General features: G+C 39.5%; 1 long non-coding RNA gene across 1 annotated transcript; it reads right to left on the reverse strand.

Moving 5' to 3' along the window:
* Positions 1–11,829: 11,829 nt before the first annotated feature.
* On the reverse strand, positions 11,830–13,358 carry LOC135438653 (uncharacterized). Its single transcript, XR_010437916.1, has 3 exons — positions 13,189–13,358; positions 12,158–12,573; positions 11,830–12,096 (listed from the first exon to the last, which is right to left on the reverse strand). It is a non-coding gene; the product is annotated as an uncharacterized LOC135438653 (long non-coding RNA).
* Between the last annotated feature and the right edge of the window lie 9,500 nt (positions 13,359–22,858).

Here is a 22,858-nt window from a genome sequence, read left to right on the forward strand (position 1 = left end):
ATATAAAATGCTTGAGAATGAGGCAAAATCTAGCTTCGAATGCCAGAAAACTTCGGGCTCGAATTCTATGTCACCTTAACCTTTTGAGGACAATCTATAATAAAATATGTTTTTGTACAATTTTTTATAAATTTTTTATTTACATCTATTTTTTGGTATTCTTTTATTTTATTTATATTTTATTTTTATTTTATTTGTAATATTATTTTATTTTCAAATTATTCTTATTTTTCTTATTTTATTTTTTTTTCATTTTATTTTATTCTTATTTTATTTGTATTTTATTAAGAATAAATTTATTTTGCTTTCTCTATTTTATAATATTTGTATTCCTGTTGTTATTTTTATTTTATTTTATTTTTATATAACTTTTATTTTACTTCTTTTATAGTTTTGGCATTATTTTTACTTTCTTTGTATTTTATTTTAGTTTTCATGTTATTCATCATTTATTTTACTTTATGTGTATTTATTTGTATTTAACCTTATTTTTATTTTATTTAATTTTAATTTTTATTTAATTTTTTTTTCACGTTTGTGTGTTCTATGACCCTATTTTTGCTCAGTGTAATATATGGTATTGAGCTTGGGCATTCATATGCTGAGCATATGTCTTGACAGAGGCAGTTGCCATTTTTTAATCGCTCACAGCCAAATGCCAACCTACTTGATGCGCGTTCGCTTTTTCCCATTTTCCTTTTCCTTTGACTGGTGCTGCTTTGGGCTTTTCAGGTTTTTCCGCTGCCGCTGCCGCTGCTGATGCTGCTGGCTTTTGTGTTACAGTCCAACGATTTGCATATGAATGAGCGTAATAAGGCGTCGCAAGGAAATTAAAAGTAAGCAGGAGCAGCAGAGGCATCCTTGTGGCACATGTGTGCTGCAGAGCACAAAGGAGTGCTCGGGAGTGCCCGGAATTGCACGGCAGTGCCCGCTAGTTCCAGTTGGCTGCTGGTTTCATATATAATGAAACATTCCTCGAGTGCGGAATTAATAGCTATGATTTGTCTTTTGTTGTCTTGGAGTAGGCCTTAAATTGCATTCAATTGTTTAATTGAGCGGAAGCAGGCGGAGCGCAATGCGTCTTTGAGGAAGTTGTGGAAATATTGTACCTCAGGTGCTGAACCAACTACATATACATATATAAATATATATATATATATATATAAAGGCAAAGACCAGTTCCGTTTCAGCTGATGAGCTGCAATTATCGTGTGTATTACATAAACTACGAAAATCCCCTCGGCCGGAAGTGACTTTTATAGAAATTACGACGCATTAGTACAGAAAATTCGTGCAGTTTTTGCCGAATTCCCCCCAGTGAAATTTAATCAACTTGGTTTTTCCGGCCAACTAAGCGTTGAGTCTTTTCTTCCTTTTTTTTATTATGCTAAACGCACAAATGAGCTGCCCTCTGAAGAAGATGAGGATGAGGCGGTTCGTTGCTGACCAGGGTTCATCTGACCAGAGATCGAAGGGGAGTTCCACACGAACTTCATTGATTAACGATTGGACAAAAGCAAAGGAAAAGTTCCCTCGGGAGCAGGACACGCACATATCACACACACACACACACACACGCGCACAACATAATCAAAAAATTAAAATCTCTTTATGTTTTTATGCGCGCTGATTGAATGGTTCCATTGTTGTTATTGCTCGGACAGTTTGATGTGCCATTGATGGACTCAGCGAGTGGACATGGTCATGACTGACTGAACTAATCGGGCGCCAGAAGAGCCACCCTCTCTGGCGGTCAGCGGCAGTCGAGCGTAATGGATACATGCGATATATGCTCGCCAGAACATTGTAATATTATACTTTTTGTTTCTTTTTTGTATGGAAAGCGGGAAAAGCGTCGATTAACAGAAATTGTTAAAATGGCTGCTCGGGTGGGGGAGGAGCAGCGAGTTTTTTGGCTTGGCTCAAAACCGCAACACACGTTGCGCCTTGTGTGGCTTCTGCTCATGTGTGGTATATTTCGGGGCACATTTAATTAAGTCACGTTGTGGCTTTAATCTCCAATCTAGTTATTAGGTACGTTTCACGTTTAGCTTTTTGTCTGGCTTTGATGCAGCTTTTAGCGCTAATTGCCAGGAGTTTTCTGACACAGCCTTTGTTCAGGTTGCGACTGCCTTTGAAGTGGCTGCCACAATGCTGCAGGTGTGAACTCCAAATGATTGTCGCACTGTGGAGTCGTGACAGCTGCTGTTCCGGCCAGGGTTTCGCTTATACAACTGTCGCGTAAATAGCGTTAAAGTAGCACTCGAAAAAATAGAATCCAATAAGCCGCCTCAGGCCAGCAACCAGGACGCCTCAACGATCCGGATGATGACGATGATGACTAAGCGCTGTCTGTGTCCAGTGTTTGCCTTTCAACCCCCAAAGAATGCTCCTAGCTCTCCCTTGCTGTCCCCTTTTATTGCAATTTGCGAACATTTTCGGGTGAAAGCGAAAGCGCAGCTACAATATTTGATTACCGAATGCGAAGCAATCTAAGCCAAGAACGGACCACGCCCATGGCTAAGAACGGCCCAAATGGGGCGGCACAGTCAGCCCAGCAGAGCTCATTATGAGCGACAAGTGAAAGTGAGTGTGTGTGTGCGAGTGTGTGTGGGGTAGAAGCACTCACGAGTCAATAATGATAAACATAAAGTTAACAGATTGCGGGTGGGCAACGTCTGAAACTTGCTGACGTCTGATGCTCAGTGCATTAATTGCCAAAATTAAATTTATTTCGTTCATTAATACACGGATATACCATGCAAAATGTCAAAGTAATCAAGCACATCCTGCGCGCACGCGTCTCCCCAATGGCCACTTCGTGGATGGCATGGGGAAGGGGAAAGGAAAGCAAGGAAAGCAAGAGGGCGTCCCGCGGCTGGCAGTTGTTTCATTTGAATGACAGCCGACACATGACATTTCCAACATGTCATGCTTGCTTATTAAACGCATAAATATAACTGAATATGCCGGCTGGGTGGCTGCCTGGCTGCCATACCAAGCTGGCTAAATCGTGGACTGGACCCTGCTCTTAAAGCAACACACTCAACCCCTCACAGCAGGTAAACGCTCATAAAATTCCAATCAATGCGCAACAAAGGCGCACTCTGCCGCAGAATGTTGCAACTATGGCTCATATGGGTCAGACGCATACACTGCCTCGGCTGGCACAATTTAAGCTGGACAATGGCCGCAAATCAACGGTAAATTTGTGCCATACTTTCTACGGTTTCTTGTCAGAATAAACGTTGCCGCTGCCCACAAAGTGTCCTTAATCAATTAACTTAACGCACATAACTGGGCGAACGGTTCCGCCCAGTTACATAGATACGGATGCTGTCGCAACTGCTGTTGCCTCATGTGGCTGGCCCTCATCCACAGCATTTTACTTGACCACTTCAATATGCCAAACAAATCAAACGCACCCGCACAACGCGCTGTTGTTGACTCACCCTGCCCCCACCCTGTGCCTCCCGCCCCACTGGACAAGCAGAGCAAACAAAAGTGGACAAAAGTCCGAGCAAATATTGAAAAGTGAAAAGTTTATATGCTGCCAATATGTGACTGCTGTGTGGTTGCACCAATGATTTATGCCACAAATTTTTATAATTTATTGTTGCGACCCACAAAAAAAGAAGAAGGGAAGACTTAATCGTGAGTGAGTGACTAGTAGATACCCTGCACACGGGTCAGAAGTGACTTGAAGGAGCCCAAATCTCTAAATACTATCTAGAAAAATTATAATCAACATCTACGTACCTTACTTACAAAAAACTAGTATATGGAATTAATTTTTATTGATTTCGGAGAAATGGTGGATCATAAAGTATCTGTAATGAACTTGTTCTGTGAATAGTATACAAAACTTAAGCAAATGCCACATTAGAAGATTCTGGCTGGCAAACCTTTAAGTTAAAAAAACTTTCTCAATAATGATATATCATATTTGACCAAATGGGATGTCGCTGGCCTTAATAACTTACTAGTTATAACTTCCGATTTATAATAGAAATTTCGGATTTGCAGATTAATAAAATAAAAAATTGTAATTAAAAAGATATAAAAGCATCTAAGGGAGCTATTAAAAATATGAAAATATAAAGTTAAATATTGCTTCTATAGGTCTCGTTTTACTCTCTCAAATAAATATCCCTCTGTCTCTGGCCACATCCAAGCCGAATTAGCTGATTTTTATGAAAATATATCCAGAAAATATCATAAATGCTAGAAGTCCTCTTCCCACTGAGTCCTTCACATAACATACCCTATTCTAAGATCTTTATGAGCACAGGGCATAGAGAAAGAAAACTGTTTGAGGGGTCAGTAAAAATGCTCAAGTGGTTTTTGTGCTGGTTATGCTTTTGATGGATTTTCTTTATTTTTTCCTTTTTGTGTAAATTGCATTGATTGAGAGTTGTAATTTGTAGAAACCCTTCAAGTGTCGTCGCTTGTTTGATTTGTGCTCCCACAATTAGATGAAAAATGTGAAAAATCTGCTGACTATTCGCCCACACTGCTTGTCCCCGGGTTGGCTTCATTAGCTCATGTGTTTTATGTGTGCGCATTTATTTGAATTCATTGCCCAATACGCTGATTAATCTGTGTCCAAGGCATTAACTATAATACTTCAACCGATGCTCATCTTTGGGCAGAACTTACTTACCAGTTGCTAGTGGGCCCCCGGGGGCCTGTCTCAAGTCTAAAAGCCGTTTTGTGGTTACATGAGCCGGCTGGCTCTCCTCCTGCTCCTGCTCTTGCTCTTGCTGCTGCTGCTGGTACTTTGCGGTTAGACCCAGTTTCGCACTCATGTGTAATCCCTTCGCTGACCCAAGCTGCCCCGGGCTGACCCAAAAATAAAATCAAATAATAAGAGGCAGCAGCACTCACTAGTTGCCTTGGGCGCGCTTCTTGACATTATGTAATCCAATGCGCCACGTTTATTACGGATTGCACCCTTCCGTGGCGCTGACAACGGCTTCAATTTTGGACTTGACTGATGGCAACAGTTGGCATGATTGACTCGCCAACTGGCCCAACTCATGATTCATCGCCCTGGCAACGAAATATTGCGCCAAATTAGGCGCATAACTCTAAGTAATTAGACGGCGTTTGATTTGACTAAGGCTCTGCATTTGCTACGGCCAACTTAAAATTCCAATCGCGCGCTCAGCCAAACCCAAACCCCAGGCTCGTAACCCGCCCTCAGAATGGTCACGCAAAGCGACCATTTCCATTTCCATTTCCATAATGGGCCAACAGTAGGGCGCACTTGACACTTCATAATAATGAAATTATGAATGCTTATGACCATCAAAAAATATCAAATGGCAATGGCAACCCTTTTTTGCTTCTTATTATTTTTCTTTTCATTTTCTGTTATTTTTACTAGCCAAATCCCAGTCAGCAATTGTTACAACTACTTTGATGGTCTGTCCGAGTGGCTGCAAATGACATGCACGCAGCTGCTTCGAGACTTGGTTCACATTTTTGGCAGGGGTCATACGCTGGCCATTAGTCTGGGCGGGAATTTATTTTTTCTTTTTCCGACAACAAGGAATCCATTTCCGATATTGGGTGATAAAATTTTATGAACGTAATTTGCAGCGATTTGTTGGCTTGTCTGCGAAGGGGTTTTTCTCGCTGTGTATCTGCGTGTGTCATTGCGAAATTGTTATTGACAACATGACGGGGGAGTCGTAAATACATATATTTATTTAGATACTCATATACTTTACATAGTTGGCTCTTTTCATCTTGGCTTAAATTATTAAAAGCATTTGCTTAACGACACTAAAACGAGTTGGGAACCCAAAAGTGGCCACCAAATGGTAGATACAAAGCGAAATGTCGAAATAAAAATTACTTAAGAGAGATTCTGGTAAAAAGTAAGTCGCAGCTGTTGGTTCTATTTGTTGGTATGACTAGATGAAGGCAGGCAAATAATGGCATATCATATATAGAATTCATGCAAGGCTAAAGAAGACAAGGTCCAACAAGGACACGAAACTAACTTTTTCAACTCGGTTGAACGTCACTTTCTTTTGTTTATTATTTTAGTAAAGAATAGATTAACTATGTTGTAAGCTATGATAGCTATAATCATTATAATAGCTATGAGATTTCCATATATTTGTGAAATATCTGTATATATAAAACCGTTTGTGCTGACAGATTGATGAACCCAATTCAAGTCGTAAGAGTTACAATTTTTGAACAATAGTTACGTTTGTTTCTTTGTAAAAGAAAATTCAACGCATTGAATTAAAATAGGGTTGCTAAGCGCAGTTACATTTATTTTAAGGCGAAAAATGCTTGGAAAAGTAACAAAAATGTTAAGACTAATTCTTGCCACGGCCCCTTGTTCTAATTACCCTTAATATTCATGTGGTTACATGTGTTACATGTATCGTATGTATTATATCTCAAGTAGTGCATTACGCTTATGACGAATATGTGCAAATTTTACATCATGTACAAAATTGCTTAAATCAGGTAAATCAGGGTATCTAGAAAAAAATAGATAGAATAATATGTTTAAATGTATCTTAAAATGTTTCCTACTTAATCTGATTTTATAATCGAGAAACCCTTAAGAGGCAATATGATATTTAACGAGAAAGAAGGGCTATCTTACACAAAATTAATCCCGAGTTCGGTTAATATATCTTGAAAAACATAAATTTGTTCATACAAGAACCTCATTTTCGACGAATCGTTCTTGTGGCAGCCATATGATATAGTAATCCGATGTAAACAAGATTTTGTATATTTGTAGGGAGCATAACGAAACTTATAAATGCCGAGTTTAGTCAAAACAAAAAAGTTTTCAATTTTTTCGACCGATCGTTTCTATGGATATGCTAGGATTATGCAAATATATGAGTAGCATAGTAATACTAATAGATGCCGAGTTTGGTCAAGATATCTCGATAAACAAAAAGGTTTTCATACAAGAACCTAATTTTCGACCGATCGTTCCTATGGCAGCTATATGATATAGTGGTCCGATCTAGCCGGCTGCTACGTATGTACTGCGTGCAACAGAAAAAGGTACTTTTGCAAAGCTGAGAGACTAGTTCGCATAGATACAGACAGACGGACAGAGGGACATGGGTATATCGACTCGGCTATTGATACTGATCAAGAATATCTACGCTTTATGGGGTCGGAGATGGCTCCTTCTATGCGCTACACATTTCGAGACATAATATGTCTGCAAGGGTATAAAACTAAGTTTGTTAATAATTTACTATTAGGTTAGATATAAGGGTATTAGATATAGAATACCTCATACAATATGATATTCAAGTTATATTAAGAATGGGTTATTAGCTTATACTAATAATGGATTGTTCCATTCTAATTTAGATATATACGGTAAGTAATTAATAAGAGACGTTAGATTAGATTTGAGGGTATATCTGGCACTATTATATTTAAATTAAAACTAAAAGAATAATGAATTATTATAATATTACATATTGGAGTATCTCTGGCAATAAGATAATTGATTATTTCACCCCAAATTAGATACATAATTACTTCAATTAATTAATTCTAAGTACTCAGTTATAAATTATTGTCTGCGCTTTTAAATAACTATTTATTACAATGATAATCTCAATATTTCAAGTACTTAGAGTTCTACAAGTACAGTTTGTATCTTTCAGATAAGCACAGAGAGATACTCTGTCACACATTCAGTTTTAAGTACCATTTGTGACGCCCACTTGCATAAATTTGTGTATGATAAATGACGTCACCTTTAGTTTACGATCTATTCTGTGGCCGAAATTAGCATAGAAAGCGCATAAAATCATAAACAGGCCACATAAATAAGCACATTAAAAAATCGGAGAAGAGCATTAAAATAGTGAAAATGTGCAAATTAGGCGCGCCCGCTGCGACGAGGCGCATTTTATGGCCTCGATTTTAGAGTGGAAACTGTGCCATGATAAGTGCCACGCCCCCTGGCCAAGGCGCCAGCCGCCCGCTAACGTCTGTGTCCTGATTTATGGGCGCATATTTGTGATAAATGTGTTGGATTTTAAGGATTTTGCACAAATTACAATGTCTATACAGAGACTTGACTGAGTGCGTAGAGTGTGTCCTGGATGTCCTTTATGGCCGAGTTTGTCTTCTAGCGCATATGCGCATAATTTTGAGGCAGAAAAAATCAAAGTAAAAATTTTCTAATTTGATTTATTGGCCGACTTAACGCACAGAACGTGCCCAGGTTTGGTTTACACGAATGTTGTTGTATTATTTTTTTGCGAACTGAAATTGATTTACTTTGATTTTGCATTTTAAATTGAGGGTTGCTGAAATTGGGCTGACTTGGGACGGTATTAGCCGGGGTTACCTAGGCTGGGCCTATGTGAGGGTTGCGGCGGTGGTTATCGATGTCGATGTCGATGTCAATTGGTGACGTCTTTTGGCGCTTTTGTTTCGCTGTCGCTGCCAATTTATTTTCGATATTTTGCCAGGCACTAAGCAGCCATAATTCCCATTGCATTATGTGCGGCCTGAGAGGACAAACACTCGACCCGACCGGCGCGGCACACAACACACAACACACACGCGGCCTGCACGCAATTTTAAATGGATTTATTGATACGCTTGGCTGGCGCAACAACAAGCTGAGCAGTGGTAGTAGGGGTAGGGGTAGGGGGGCAGGGTTACATGTTTGCAAACATTGGCAGCAACAAATGCCCGGCTATATTTCAATTGTCACCGAATGAACCCATCAAGCCAAGCATTGTCAGCCACTGATCCTGGCCCTGGCCCTGGTCTTGCCTCCTGGTCCTGGCTCCTGGTCGCTTCATGGGAAAACGAGCGCTGAGTTTATTATGCGCATCATTTGCGAATTTTGATTTTAATGATTTAAGCGCCCGGCCAGAGTTGCCAAATTGAATTTTGATTAGTTAGCAACATTTCGCGCACGTGTCGCTACCTTCTCCCGTTGTTCCAGGACCGAGGGTCCTGTGTCCTTAAGCATTTTGATTGATTTCAATTATTTGTCAGCGCGCTGTGCTTGTCAGAGTAAAATATAAAAGAAACAGTGGCAGCGGCTGTGGTTGCAGATGCATCTGCATTAAAAAATCTCTCTCTACTTTCCCAAAATTAAGAGGACATTTTTTTCAAGCAGGAAATTTAAATGGCTATGTAATTGATATATACATTTTTTTCTTAAATATGCAAATCCTAAGTATTTTTTTGTTATCACTTAAAATGTCGTTTAGAATATTTGAAGCCTAATTTACTTTTAAATGTATCAAAATGCAAAATAATGTGGTTTTTTACTCTTGTAATTAGGAAATCTAAATATTCTGATTTTTTATAAAATTAAAGTCAATTAAAAACACTTGAAAAACAATATTATGGCATACGCTAAGCGCAGCAAGTTTTATAAAACGAAATAAAAATATATTAAATAAATACAAAAAGGAGACCTAGAAGAAGACCTCTCCAATCCCATAAATACATATATATATATATATATATATATATATATATATATGTATATATATATATATGTAACGATCCAATATTAAGAGCGTGCACCTTAAAGTTTTGTGTTTGTTTTTTTTTTAATGTCTTAGGCAAACTTAACAAAACTAAGTTCTACCAACTCTTTATATAAGAAGACATGTTTTCAAGATAACATGAATTTATTAACTTAATATTTTTTAAGATTTTTCTAACATTCTTATCTTTGAGATCGCACTCGCAGCTGTAGTTGTTTACAAAAAATAAAAACTAATAGACTGTACTGATTAATTATAATTATTTTAATTTGTAAAACCCAAAATTAATCCAAAAAAAATTGAAAATGCGTTATTAATTGTTAAATGATTAATTAATTGAACAAATATACAAGTTAAAATTACAAAATTTTCATTCAAAAATAGTTTTACTCAAGCGTAAAAAACTTAACATTTTAATTTTTTTTTGTTTTTATGTAAATCCATTTTAGACAGTGAACAGACAATATGCGAAGCTCGCTCTTAGCTCCCTTCATTATATTAATAGTTTTTGAAGAACTGATGTTGAATGTAAGTAAAATTTGTGTCCACAAATGCTTTCTACATGAAAAGTTATATTCAGGTTGCTGTTCATGTGAGATGGACAAATGCCGTGTGCGGTTCTGACAATCAGACATTTTTGCTGCAGACCTGCCGTTTGAAGGCTGTTCAGAGAAACAAGACCCTTTTGCAATTTACGGGTACTTTCCTACACACAGTCTACGATTTAAGATGCCGAGTTAAGTTGATGAAAAAGGCGAATGGGTTTAAGCCGTGGCAACATGACATCACATTTGACATCTGTGAGTTTCAACGGAAGCACAATAATCCAGTTATAAATATCATATACAGAATCTTCAGGGATTACTCCAATCTGAACCACACGTGTCCATTTACGGTAAGCATAAGTAGTATATTTACCTTAAAATTGTTTTATATTCATTTAATTTACAGGGCCCGGTTATAGTAAAGGACTTGTATCTAAAACCAGAAGTTATTCCGCTGCCGATGCCGTCGGGTGAATATGGCGTGCTTTTAAGTTGGACTTTCAATAAGAGAACAAAGGCATATGCAAACTTATATTTTGAATTTATTGAAGATATTTAATATTGAACAAAAATGTATGATATATTTTTTTTACAAAAAAAGCCAGAAAGTTGGCATAGAAAAAATTATTGCTACAATTAAAAATTCATTAGAACATGCTAAATGATTATTACAACAATGTAGTTTACTTTTTATATGTTATTTAGAGTGGAAAATATAAAACACAAAACTTTCATCGATTTTCGGATAGTTTTTAAAGAACTAAAATTTGCATACCCTTAACCTATTGGAAATGGGTAAAAGCTGTGTAATATATTTGTGCAAATGTATGCTACTGGGAGGAGGAAGCATCTCCGACCCTTTAAAGTACATATATATTCTTGATCACCATTTCTGTCTGTCTGTCTGTCCGTCTGTCCGTATGTATGAACGTGTCGATCTCCGAACCTATAAGAACTAGAAACTTAAAATTTAGAATCGATAATCGATAATCGATAACTTTCCCCGTTTCCAAGCAATCGATAAAAATCGATAGCGATTTACTGTTTTTTGAGCAAATCTCTTAGGTTTTAAAGGCTACGGTCACCAAATTTGACATGTAGCTTCTATGATAGAAATTACAGATCAAGTATCTATCATTTTAATGCTAGCGCTGCGCCTGCATTTGGTCTTGATAGAATAAGGTTCAAGGTATCCCCTAATCGGGGACTCCCGACTAGAGCCTTCTTGCATGTTCTTAACTTTTGAATATTTATCTTTAAACTCAAATAATTGAAAGACGTGCATGTTTAATGAATTGTTATGAATATTTTATAAAATATTATTATTATATTATATTTATTTCAATAATAAATAAAAAGCTCTTAAAATATTTATATTCGATTCATGTCTAAAACTAATAAAACCCATAAACTTTCTTCTCACTAAAGTTCCTTTAAATTTATGAACTTATATACACATATGAACTGTTGAAACCTCTTTTAATATGCATAACTCATAAATGACCGGCCACTCACAAAACTTAATGGACCTCAACCACTCGCAACAACAATTTCGGTCTCGAGTGCATACACACACTCATAAAGGAACACCCAAAAGAACAACAACAATAAATAATAAATAATATTTCACATAAATAATTGTTTCCCTTCCCGAATACGTAACCCAAAAAAAAAAAAAAGAAAAGGCCATACAATTGTGGATGTTGCGACGAAAAATATGTTAACTAATCACCGTAGGAAAGGAGTTTTATGGGTTTTCATTTCCGCATATAATCGACTTATGCCACAAGCCAAGAAAAGCGGCCAACGCCGCCGCCGCTGCGTCATCCTCGAAGCAGTCAACGGGAAAAACCAAAACCGGAAATGTGGAACGTTAAGCGTCGAGCCAGAGATGCGAAACTGGAGGTGATATATGTCAATCGGCAAAAATGTTGTTTGCGAAAAGTGCCGTAGAAAAATGTCATTTCCTTTATGAAACTCGGATATGAGCTGCGAGTGGGTGTGGGTGTGGTCTCGCCCATGGCCTATAAACAATTCATATGTGCATTGAGTTGGCCAACACAATAACTCGCGTCCAACACTTACACAAATCAACTGAAAGTTGTTGGCAATAAAAACAACAGGGGTTGCGGGTGAGATCAGCAAAAGAAGTTACTCCGTAAATATATGGTTATTGGGTCCAGCTCGACTGATAAGTCGGGCCGCAGCAATTACAGCAGCTTAATGACTTGTATTGCCCGCCCGAGCGCCAAGCCCTGCCCAGTGGCAACAGTTGCCAGGGCCACTGGACAGGCGGCACAAAGGCGCGGCCAAGGCAACGGGTGTCATTCACAGCTTAACGCCGCATATTCTGGCCGCATTTGAATATCCAACGTCACCTCCTGTCGCTGGCTCCTGAGCGCAGCTCCTGTTTCTGTAATTAGATGCCAGGCGCAACGCATGCCAAATCCAAGATAATAACGCCGCGGTGGTCCCGTCTTTGAGTGGCACTCGTCAGTGGCCTGTGAAAAAATAAAACGCGGCAGGACGCTGGCTCAAACACTTTATCAATTGACACAAACACACACACACACACCATGACAACAATGCCACTCAAACTCCATCCACAGCTAATTGTAAATTCAAACAGTTTTTTTTTGTACTATTCTTTTTTATGCCCCGTGCTTTATTAAAAATGCGTAAGACAGGGTATAATCTATTTGTGCATATGAATGTAACAGGCAACAGGCGTAGAGTAGATATATTTCATGTCTGTCTGTGAATTTTGAATTAAGATTCTTGGGTATCATACCAAACTTTTTTTTTTCCCCCAACAATCGATAAATTCGATTTTCAGTTCTGGGTTTTTGTGCATAGTTTAGGGATTATAGAAGCTGGAGACACCAAATTTAGTGTGAAACTTTTCATATTTTCAAAATTATGTGTCTTGATTTTTATTATAAAATATCATTTTAAAATAAACAAAAAATCAGTTTAAAATGAATTCTTCACATTTGGGCTAACTGTGTTTGTGTGTACAGAGTATCTCCAAGTCGGGGCAGGTTTAACTTCAGCGCGTTTACTTGTGTTTTTTTCAGTTTCTTGTATTTCTTTTATTGTATTGAAATTTGACTAACGCGCGTCCAGAGAAATTTATTGCGTTTCCTTGATAATGACATAATATTTTACGCTTCGACAGAGACGCACAGGCACAGAGCGGGGTGGAGAACGCGCCAGAGCTGAGTGGGCAGCAAGTGGAGCACTGGGAACTTCACTTGAGCATCGACAGTTTTTATTTAAATTTCAATTGTGTGTGCTCTCTCTCTCTGTATGTGTGTGTGTGTGTGTGTGCTACACATTTCCATTAATTTTAAGTGGTGCGCTCACAGTTTCCGTCATGGAATTGGTAGCTGGGATTGCGTTTGCCTTTGCGGTCGGGTATGGGGGGGTTGGACGGCACCTTGGGACCGCTTCGCGTCCATTGTTGGCAGCTGTATCTGTGTCCTTTGCATTATGCTATTGTTATTGACTTTTGCGCGCCGCTCAATCATAATCACAATCATAATCAATTGTTCGCTCCGCGCTTACCTGCGCCGGTTCTTATCAGCCAAGCGGCACGTCATTTGCATAATGCAAACATTGCTGTGCCATGTGGCAGACTGTGTGGCACAGACATATAGACACACAGCTAAGGCGCTTGTTTCAAATCAAAGATATGCCGGCTTAAACAAATTGGCAACATATTTGCTTTGGGCTTTCAAGTGGGCCACGTGAGTTGAAAGCCCAAGATCTTCAAAGGTAAGGGCCAATGGGCAAACATTTTGCAAAAAAGGGCCAAATAAATGCCGAAAATTGTGACCTTAATTTGCAAAAGTAAATAAAAATCAGGAGAGCACGGCCAATTGCCGCAAACCGAATATTAAATGCCCTTCGCTTAGAAGTGCTTTGATATGCTTCCGTGCAAAACTAGATATAAAAATATCTGTAAAAATCAAAAAGGTTTTAAATGATGGAGTGCTTCGATCCAGGTGTCCGCAACAGAAAGACTGACATACGAACGGACGAAGAGAGAATTATGCATATATACTTTTAAATATTTGTTTAGCTGGAGAAGTCGAACTAATCAAATATTTTAGATTTGGAAAGGTCGCCAAAATCAACATTATTTACATACATGGAGTCGACAACGTCTGCTTCTTTACGTTACACATTTCGTGTCAAAATTAATATGCCCTCTGCAAGGGTATTAAGAGATAAAGACACAAAAGAAGAAAGCGGTAAAGCTGCACGCAAATAGGACTTTCAAATCTAATTTCGCATTTTGCCAGCAAACCGCCAAAGCGTGCAAATAGAGAACTTGGTGGTTGGATGAGATGGAACCCTTTTGCAAAAATGTAAATGCCAGCAAGGCACACACACACACACGCACACACACACACTCGCATGCATATTATTTGCAAATTAGCCGCTTGGTGGACGGAGAACTTGACATGCGAAATGGAACCAATAAACCGTGAAGCACACGCAGGCGCCCGCCAAACACCAGGCAGCAGGCACCATTCACCATTTACCATTCACCATTCACCAGTTGCCAGCTACCAGTCGCCCGGCCTGGGCAATCAGTGGGCTCAATCCGTTTGGGGTGGGGACGGGGTCCAAGCACTGGTTGTCATTTTGTCAAACGCATTTGAGTATGAGCGCCCGCGGTGGTACGAATCGTACTCCGCTCTGTTGTTTGCTTTAAAGTTTGCAGATATTTTTTCTATATACTTTTTGCAGCCACTGTTGGTTGTGTTGGCAACCGCTGGATGTTTCATTAAAGGGTTGGAGTGGGGGCTGTATTTGCCCTGCGAAAGTCGCAAAGTTTGCCCAGGCAGCAGCCTGGTGGCCACCACATTAGTCCTGTTTGTCATGTGTAACATGATTTGAGGCATTTCTGCTTCAATTGCTTTGAACAGGCGGCTGCAAAAATGGATACGATGAAAGAAAAGCGTACGCCATTTGCATGCTCTATTCCAATATATTCGCATGTACACAAACCCATGCGATGGCAATATTAATGGATGCGCATCTTCTGCAAATTCTAGGTTATGTTCAGCTGTGCTTTGTGCGCAACTGTACACAGGGAGAGACAGAAAGAGAGAGAGACAGTTGGCGTTGTTACCTGAAGAAAAGGGAGTACACTACAAGAATGCGAATTAAATTATCTATGATAAATGAAAGAAAATTCGATTTATTGTTGATAAAAATTTACTTGAAAGTCTTTCAAGTAGAAAAATATTAAAAGTAGAAAAGTCTTTTGGTTAAGCTTGACAGATTGTGAGATTTTAAAGAAAATGCAATATTAAAATCGCTTCTGCGACTTTTTTCACAATATCTTAGTGTTGTCAAGATATTCTAGTTTAAAAAGCATTTTTCTTATTCGATAACCTGGACTTTCAAGACGATGTTTGTCACAGTTTGAGTTATTACTTGGTCCTGTAACATATAAATAAATAAAAATTGTTTGTCTTCTTTGATTTGTACACAACTCCAAAATTTTGAGTAAAGCAACCTATTTTTTTTTTTATTCTTTAAAACACACTCATGGTATGGTATAAAGACAACGTTTTCACATTTTAATTTGAAGAATTTTCTTTATTCTTTTCAAGTTGATTACAAATCTTTAGGAGACTGTTTCTTTATGTATAGCACACACGAATATTGTTGGAAATAAAAGTGATGCCAGTTTCATGATTTAATGTTTCATGTTTTTTAATTCTGAAGGGTTCCCTAAAATGACCAGCAAAAAAAATAATACATACAAAAGTATAATAAAATGTATATTTTTGATTTTTAATTTGAATACAGTTTTCCAAATACGACATCGACTTTTAACTTCTGATAAAAAATTGATCTAATATTCGGAATATCAATAAATCGAATTCCCACAAAATTGACAACTGTTAAAACTTGTTAAATTATATAAAATGCAATCTTAAAGTCGTATTTTATCGTAATCATAAAAAGGATTGCTTTAACCCCATTAAGTATGTATATTCTTGATAAGAAACAAATATTTTGGCGGCTTTAATTTGCACCTGGGATGCCCGAAAGAGGGATGTTTTTCTACAATCAATCGACGTTTTATTTCTTATCATTTTTCAAAATTCCATCTTAGGTACGAAAAGCGACAAATTAAATACATATTCCAAACACGAACTTTTTGGGCTCAAACTTATTGACAATCTCATTCTTGTTATTTTTTTTTTTTGATTAGCAGACAATTCCCAAAATGACCAGCAAAATAATGGTACGACACAACAAGCTGGGAGGGGGAGGGGGAAGGTTTGAGCGTACAGTCTGCACATTAGAAATTTGGAAAATTACGAAACTAACGAGCAGAAAATACGTTTTGAAGTTTGCTGCATCATCAGGACAATTGATGAACGATGCGCCGAGCTGGACACCCGAATTTGGGGTGGACAGTGGGCACGTTTAACCCTTGCGCGTTAGCCAATTAACATGGCAACTGACGCAAAAGGACGCGCACTTGACCAGGCGACCACCGGGGGTCGGCGCCCGGTCCTGTTGTAGCTCTAATTGAAAGTCATTGAGCGTGAAAAACCGGGCATTTGTTTGTACATTTGTCACTTGCGCGCGCGCGCGCGTTCAACTTCAAACAGGTTAGGCAGCTGGCGGCATTTTCGGACTGACCAGAGTTGCCACAGTCACCGTGTCAAAATTGATAAATGGCTGGTCACTCGGTGACTGGTCAAGTTCATGTTATGCATCAATTGTTGCGCCTCAGTGGGCAAAGTTCCCTTGCCAATGCACACAAGTGCGACAGTTGTCACTGTTGTTGCTTTTATCTAAACTTACAACATTGGGGTCATAGAGTCCAAAACTTTACAATTATTATTATTATTTTGCTGTAGATCCAGCCAGAAGGCCTTGTGTTGAGCTAGGATGTCGGCTGGTCCATGCTCCATGCTGCTCCTCTAAGGTATCAAGATACAGATCTCTGCCTTAAATCGAATAGCAAACGTGCCAGTCACAGACTGAGAAAATTCCTAAAATGAGGATTTGAACCATTCGCAGTGCAAGGTAGCGACCATGGCCCAAATCTGGCTTAAATGCCGACAGGTAGAAGCTAGTTGTAAGCTGCTTGTGAAGAGCTCAGAGGCGCCTTAACTTCGCTGGTGGAGGAGTCAGTACAGTAGTCGCAGCTTCATGTGCACAGTGGAGCCGATATACGAAGCCAAGCTGCTCTGCTTTGCCGGCATAATTGTCTGCTGGAGTACAGTTTGACAAGCGCTGCTTTTATTTACATTAACATATGCAAAACTGTGTACGCCCCAATGTGTCACAACCTTATCATTATCATCTTTATCTAACCTAATCACTGGAGTGAAATTGAAACAGCTTAACCCTTATAAACAAGACGCAAATGTCTGGGGTAGCTCACCCGGCAGGCTTTCATAAATCACGCCGAGAAAAATAATGTAAAAAGATTCTTATAAAATATTACGAAATATGAACGCGTGGAAAACTGCTGAAAAATCGCGTGACGAGCGCATGTCGAAGCGCAAGGGGCCGGGCCAGGGCAAAAGGGGTAAGGTAATGTCGGCTTAGAGTCAAACCGCACGGGCTGTGCGGGGCAGGGTCAGAGCGGCAGCTCGGGATGTGCGAATGTGGATTGAGCGGCGACTTACAAGCGTCTGACATCAATCAAAACGCACAAAGCGACGCGATGATGCGATTTGCACTAACGATGCAAGGCCCTAGCCCCCGCTCCCGCTGCCGCTCCCAGTCCCGCACCCACTCCCAGATCCAGGCCACATGTGTGACAAGAAGTCATTTGAAATTGGTTGAAATTTTAAAGTAGTTTGCGAGGGATTCGCGAACGCGTGTCAAACTGGCATCCCCTTTGGGATTTGCCAGCCCTTTGAATAATGATGATGATGTCGCCGTCGTCTTCGGACGGGTTTTTCGCTTTCGTTTTTGGGAAAATTTGCATGTGAAAATAAATCGCAAGTGCCGAATGCGCCATGTAATTTACACGTTTGACAAAGTATCAATGATATCGACGGGGACGACGTCATCGCACATGACACAAATCGTCGCAAATCGTTATTTACAATACACACAAGACGCACCCGGTTGTGCCCGGTTGTGCTGAGCCCTCTGCCCCCTGCCCCTTACTCCTGCCCCTGCCCCGTGTGCATTTTCACGCCGCAACCAAGTTGCGAGCTGTTGGGTGGGCGGGGCATCTCTTTGGCGGCGGCAGTGTCACAAATATCCCGCGGCGCTTTCGCTACACATCCGAACAACAATGTGTGAAAGTTTTTTTCTGTACTCGTAAAAAATGAAGCGCCGCATGTGTCAGACACAGGCCTCAGCAACAATCCGACCCCGCCCGCCGCTCCTTTGGCCTCTTCGCCTTTTTAGTAGTTTTTAATGTTGTTTTGGTCCCCGAGGCTTTTGGCACTCGGCTCCAGTCATCCCCCCTGTTACCCCCCACCACAAAAGGTCGCCTGGGGCGTTTTGTACTTTTCTACAAAATTAATTTTAACCACAGCCACCGAAATTGCAACAGTTCGATGATTAATGATTTGTTTTGGCCGGCACGCGATCGAGTCACAACTGTTCCTCTTCCTCCTTCAACGAAATCGAAATGACGAAATGCGATATGGCCCACATAGGGGCCTTTCTTTTTCCAGTTTAGTTGCTTTTTTATTGCTTGGAATTATTCATTTCTTTGTAAGCGTTAATCATTAATAATTTTTATGGCTGTTTCCCCCCAATCACAGCGTGGAGTGTAAGTCAAAGTGTGTGTGTGTAATGATAAATGCATAAGATTAAGAAATATGAAAGCTCTGCTCGAGTGTAATCGACCGGAGATAGCTTGCATCAACTGCAACTCTTACATTTACACAATTAATATTAATATTAAATTATATAACATTAATTATATTAAAAGCAAGCAGACTGCTTTCATATTTTGAGAATATTTGGGAAATATACTATAAAATAAGTCTTATCACTTTCCATAGGTCCTTCTTTCTGTTGCTGGTAGTATGTCGGTATATGTCGGAACCGGATCGGACCACTATATCATATAGCTGCCATAGGAACGATTGCTCGACAAGAGTTTCTTGTATGGAAACCTTTATAAAAGGTTCGATCTGCAAGGATCTTCTTTTTCGAGTTTATTAAAACAACTTGACCAAACTATGCTACAGCGAAAATCCTTCAAGGGTATGAAATCTTCTCCGAAGATATCCCTTCTTCGCGTTTCAATTAGGTGCATGTAACTTTTCATACCTTTTAATATTTTATGAAGTTCTTTTAAATAAATTCTTAAACAAGCTTTTTACCTCCATTGAACTTAATCAAGAAAATATTGTCCTAGTTAGGACTGTCCTCTAGAAAATTACATTTTCAACAAAATGTATAGGGCTCTCTGAATATACATTCAGCACTCATTCGATTCGAAGACGTTGCGACATCAAATTTCTATGTTATTTGCAGTGCTCGCTATTTGCCATTTTTCAAGCTGTCAGCAACAGACACGCCACACGCCATACGCCACATGCCACATGCCACATCCTTGCTAGCCTCTCGCCACCTTCGCTTAAGCACTTGGCGCCACATCAGGACACGCCCGGGTTGCAGCAACAGCAGCAGCAACAACAATAAAAAGACAAACATATTGACAGCTCAATGCTGTTACCGTAATGTTTAAATAAAAATTTGCATTCATTTAACTGAAGCTGGCGTCACCCACAGCCAAGGGACATGCCCCAGCCCGACCTTCATCTTTACCATCTCACCAACCCGCTGCCTTGAAACTGGCGCCAATCAGTGGCACGTCAAAAGTAGCGCGCAGACATATTAGACATATGTTGCACACACACACAACTTTGCAAAATTTATAAAAATTGCAAATGAAGCGCAGCAACAACACGAACGGGTGCTCGACTACAAAATACTCTGTATCCTTTAGTCAACATAATATTTTCGTTTTGGAGGTATCCAAAAAGTTAACCTTTCCTAATCTTAAAATCGATTTTTATCGATATTTGGTATGTATATTTTAAATTTCAAGTCTGGAGCTTTTTTAATAAACGAGATCACTCAAGAATATATTTGCTTTATTTATGTGAATTCTCTAGCTCTTATAATTTCTGAGATTGACAAGTTCATACGGACGGACAGATAAACATGGCTAGACAGATTCGGTTATTGGTGCTGATCAACAATATATATGCTTTATGGCGTGGAAGTTGCCTTCCTCTGCCTGTTACATATATCTGCAGAAAACTATGATACCATTTCCAATGGCTACAGAGTATAACAACAACGACAGTGGCAAGTGAAAGTGTCTTGACGATTTGGGCGTTGTCGCTCGGTAAAGTGGAAATGCCAACAGCATCATCGGCATTTGCCACGCCTATGCAACCCCGCAGCCCCGCAAAGTTAATGATGTTTTGCCACGATATGCATAGTTGTTGCTATTGTCGTTGTTGTTATTGTTGTTGTTGCCAAGCCTTAAAAAGCGCGAAAACTCTCAGCTTCTAGACTGGGAACTGCAGCACATGTGCGCACTCCGACTTTCGCCTGACTTTACACATCCGTTTGCAATTTTTAAGCCTTAGCAAAAATGGTTTTCTTCCAACGCTTTGTGACGCGTAAATTGACATTGCTTTGCTTTTTGGCCGCATCCCCGAAGGGGGCCTTTTCTAACAGCTCGTTATGCTAATATCCTGTTGCCAAAAAGAGTTTTGATTAATGATGCCTCAAATTGATGGTAAAAAATAGAAAGACGTGACAGCTGTAGCCGCTAGAAATTATTTTTTAGAATTTTTCCAAAAATAAGCCAAAAATAATAATGCGCGCGTCTCTTGCCTATTATATGAAAAGTCGTACAAGAAAAACTCTCGACTTACAACCAGCCGAAGGTCCTGTCTGTGCTCGTTCCGGCTTCATATTACGCCACTTTACTCTTTCAATATTTAATCAGCGCTGAGAGGTAGCTCAGGCCCAACCACAATCAAACAACGGACTGGGCAACGTAGGCGGGTGCCCTTAATCAAAAAATCAAACAATTGACATTCAATATGGTCTAATTTTTTACGCTGCCATTAAACAAATTATTGGCAGAGAGCATCAATTGGAAGTGGGGCAGTGGGAAAAAAGGGACTCCACCCCCACAAAACAAACGCAATATGACAGGCAGCTCGACGTAGTCCGATATACTCCAGGGACTTGAAAACATATCAATAAACCAAATAACAAACAACGCGGCGCATTGTTAGCTTGGCAAGCTGAGTGACTGGTAATTGAAATTTTAGAATCGAACACGCCACAGCAACAAAAAGAACGTGCAACAAAATGTTGCACAACTGTACCGAAAAGGAGCTACTACAATTGCGCCTGCATTTGACGCTCATCAGCCGCAGGCTCGGGCAAAAATGGAAAATAATTGCCGCAAATTTGATGTAAAATAAGTCAGAAATGAAAGCAAAAGGCCGCACACATTTCTAATACAATTTCCGCATAATTAAGTGCACTCAAAGGACACTCAGCACTCCGGACAATGCAACGCGCTGAGGATTTATGTGTGGCACTCAAGTGCCGCACCAAAATTAATTCAAATGCGCTGGGAAAAAAGAAGAGACAATAACTGGGCCAAAGTTGAGTTAATCCTCCGGCATTTTCTTCTTTTTTCCTGCTTGCTCTAATATTATGCGCTTTGTCGCACCTCGGACTGGCTTTGATTCGGCGCTAATCGCTGAAGTGTCAACGTCACAGGAGACAGGAGACAGGCAAACAGTCGGAGCTGGTCGATTGGCCGGCCAAGCAAGCTGTTTGCTTCATTTCCGCGTTTAATCACCCCCCACGGCAGGCAGATGCCTTTGTTCAGCTCATTTTGACACCATCGCCAGAAATCAGACCAGAAACACTCCGGCAAAACTAATTTCCCGTTAATGAGGGTGCCCGTCCTGTCGGTCTGGTCCGTTTGGTCCTTGATTCTCTCTTTTTACTCTTATTAAGACTTTTCCCACTCACACATGCGTCCTCATTAATAATTTTTGGCATTTTTTTCGTCACCGCTGCCACGGATCGAGATTAATTTGTGCCTGGCCAGAAACTGACGTGTGCGCCTGTCAGTTGGAAAAACCTTCGGCCACATTTTCTTTTATCTTCATAATCGAGGCAACTTGCCAGTTGGGCAACTGGGAACTGGGAACTGGCAATTGGGAACTGTGCCACGGAGCGTTAAATTGTTATTAATTGAATTGAGAGTCAAAAGTGTGTTATAAGTTTTAATTGGATTGCCAGCTTATCTATATGGAGATTAATAGAGAGTTTCTATTGATAAAAAAATCAGAATTAAATACTAATACAATATTTTGTTTGGCTATAAAGTGGATGTCAAAATTCTTATCAGAATTTCATGTGCTGGTTTTAATGTACAAAATTAAACTTGTAAGCTACAAAATTTTAACTATTTTCCTTATGTCACAGCCATTCGCTTGGTAGAGTTCAGATGGTACTAATTAATTCCAGCATAATAAAACAAATTGAATTAAAAACGAGAAACTTAGGATATGTAGACATTTTCCTTTTGCAGATATGTGAGACGAGGGCAGCTCGAAAATTATGAGTTTGTTGAAATATCTTTGAAAACAGAAGTTTTTGCTAACTATTCTACCGATCTTTCCTATAGCAGCTATATGATATAGGTGTCCGATGTTGATAAGGATCATAATGGAACATTTAAAACAGAGAAAATAGTTCGCTTAGAAACAGAAAGACATA

Source organism: Drosophila montana, unplaced genomic scaffold, assembly GCF_035044405.1.
Source record: "Drosophila montana isolate Dmon_TW-CO22-7 unplaced genomic scaffold, ASM3504440v1 contig_3848_1, whole genome shotgun sequence".
Classification (NCBI taxonomy): domain Eukaryota; kingdom Metazoa; phylum Arthropoda; class Insecta; order Diptera; family Drosophilidae; genus Drosophila; species Drosophila montana.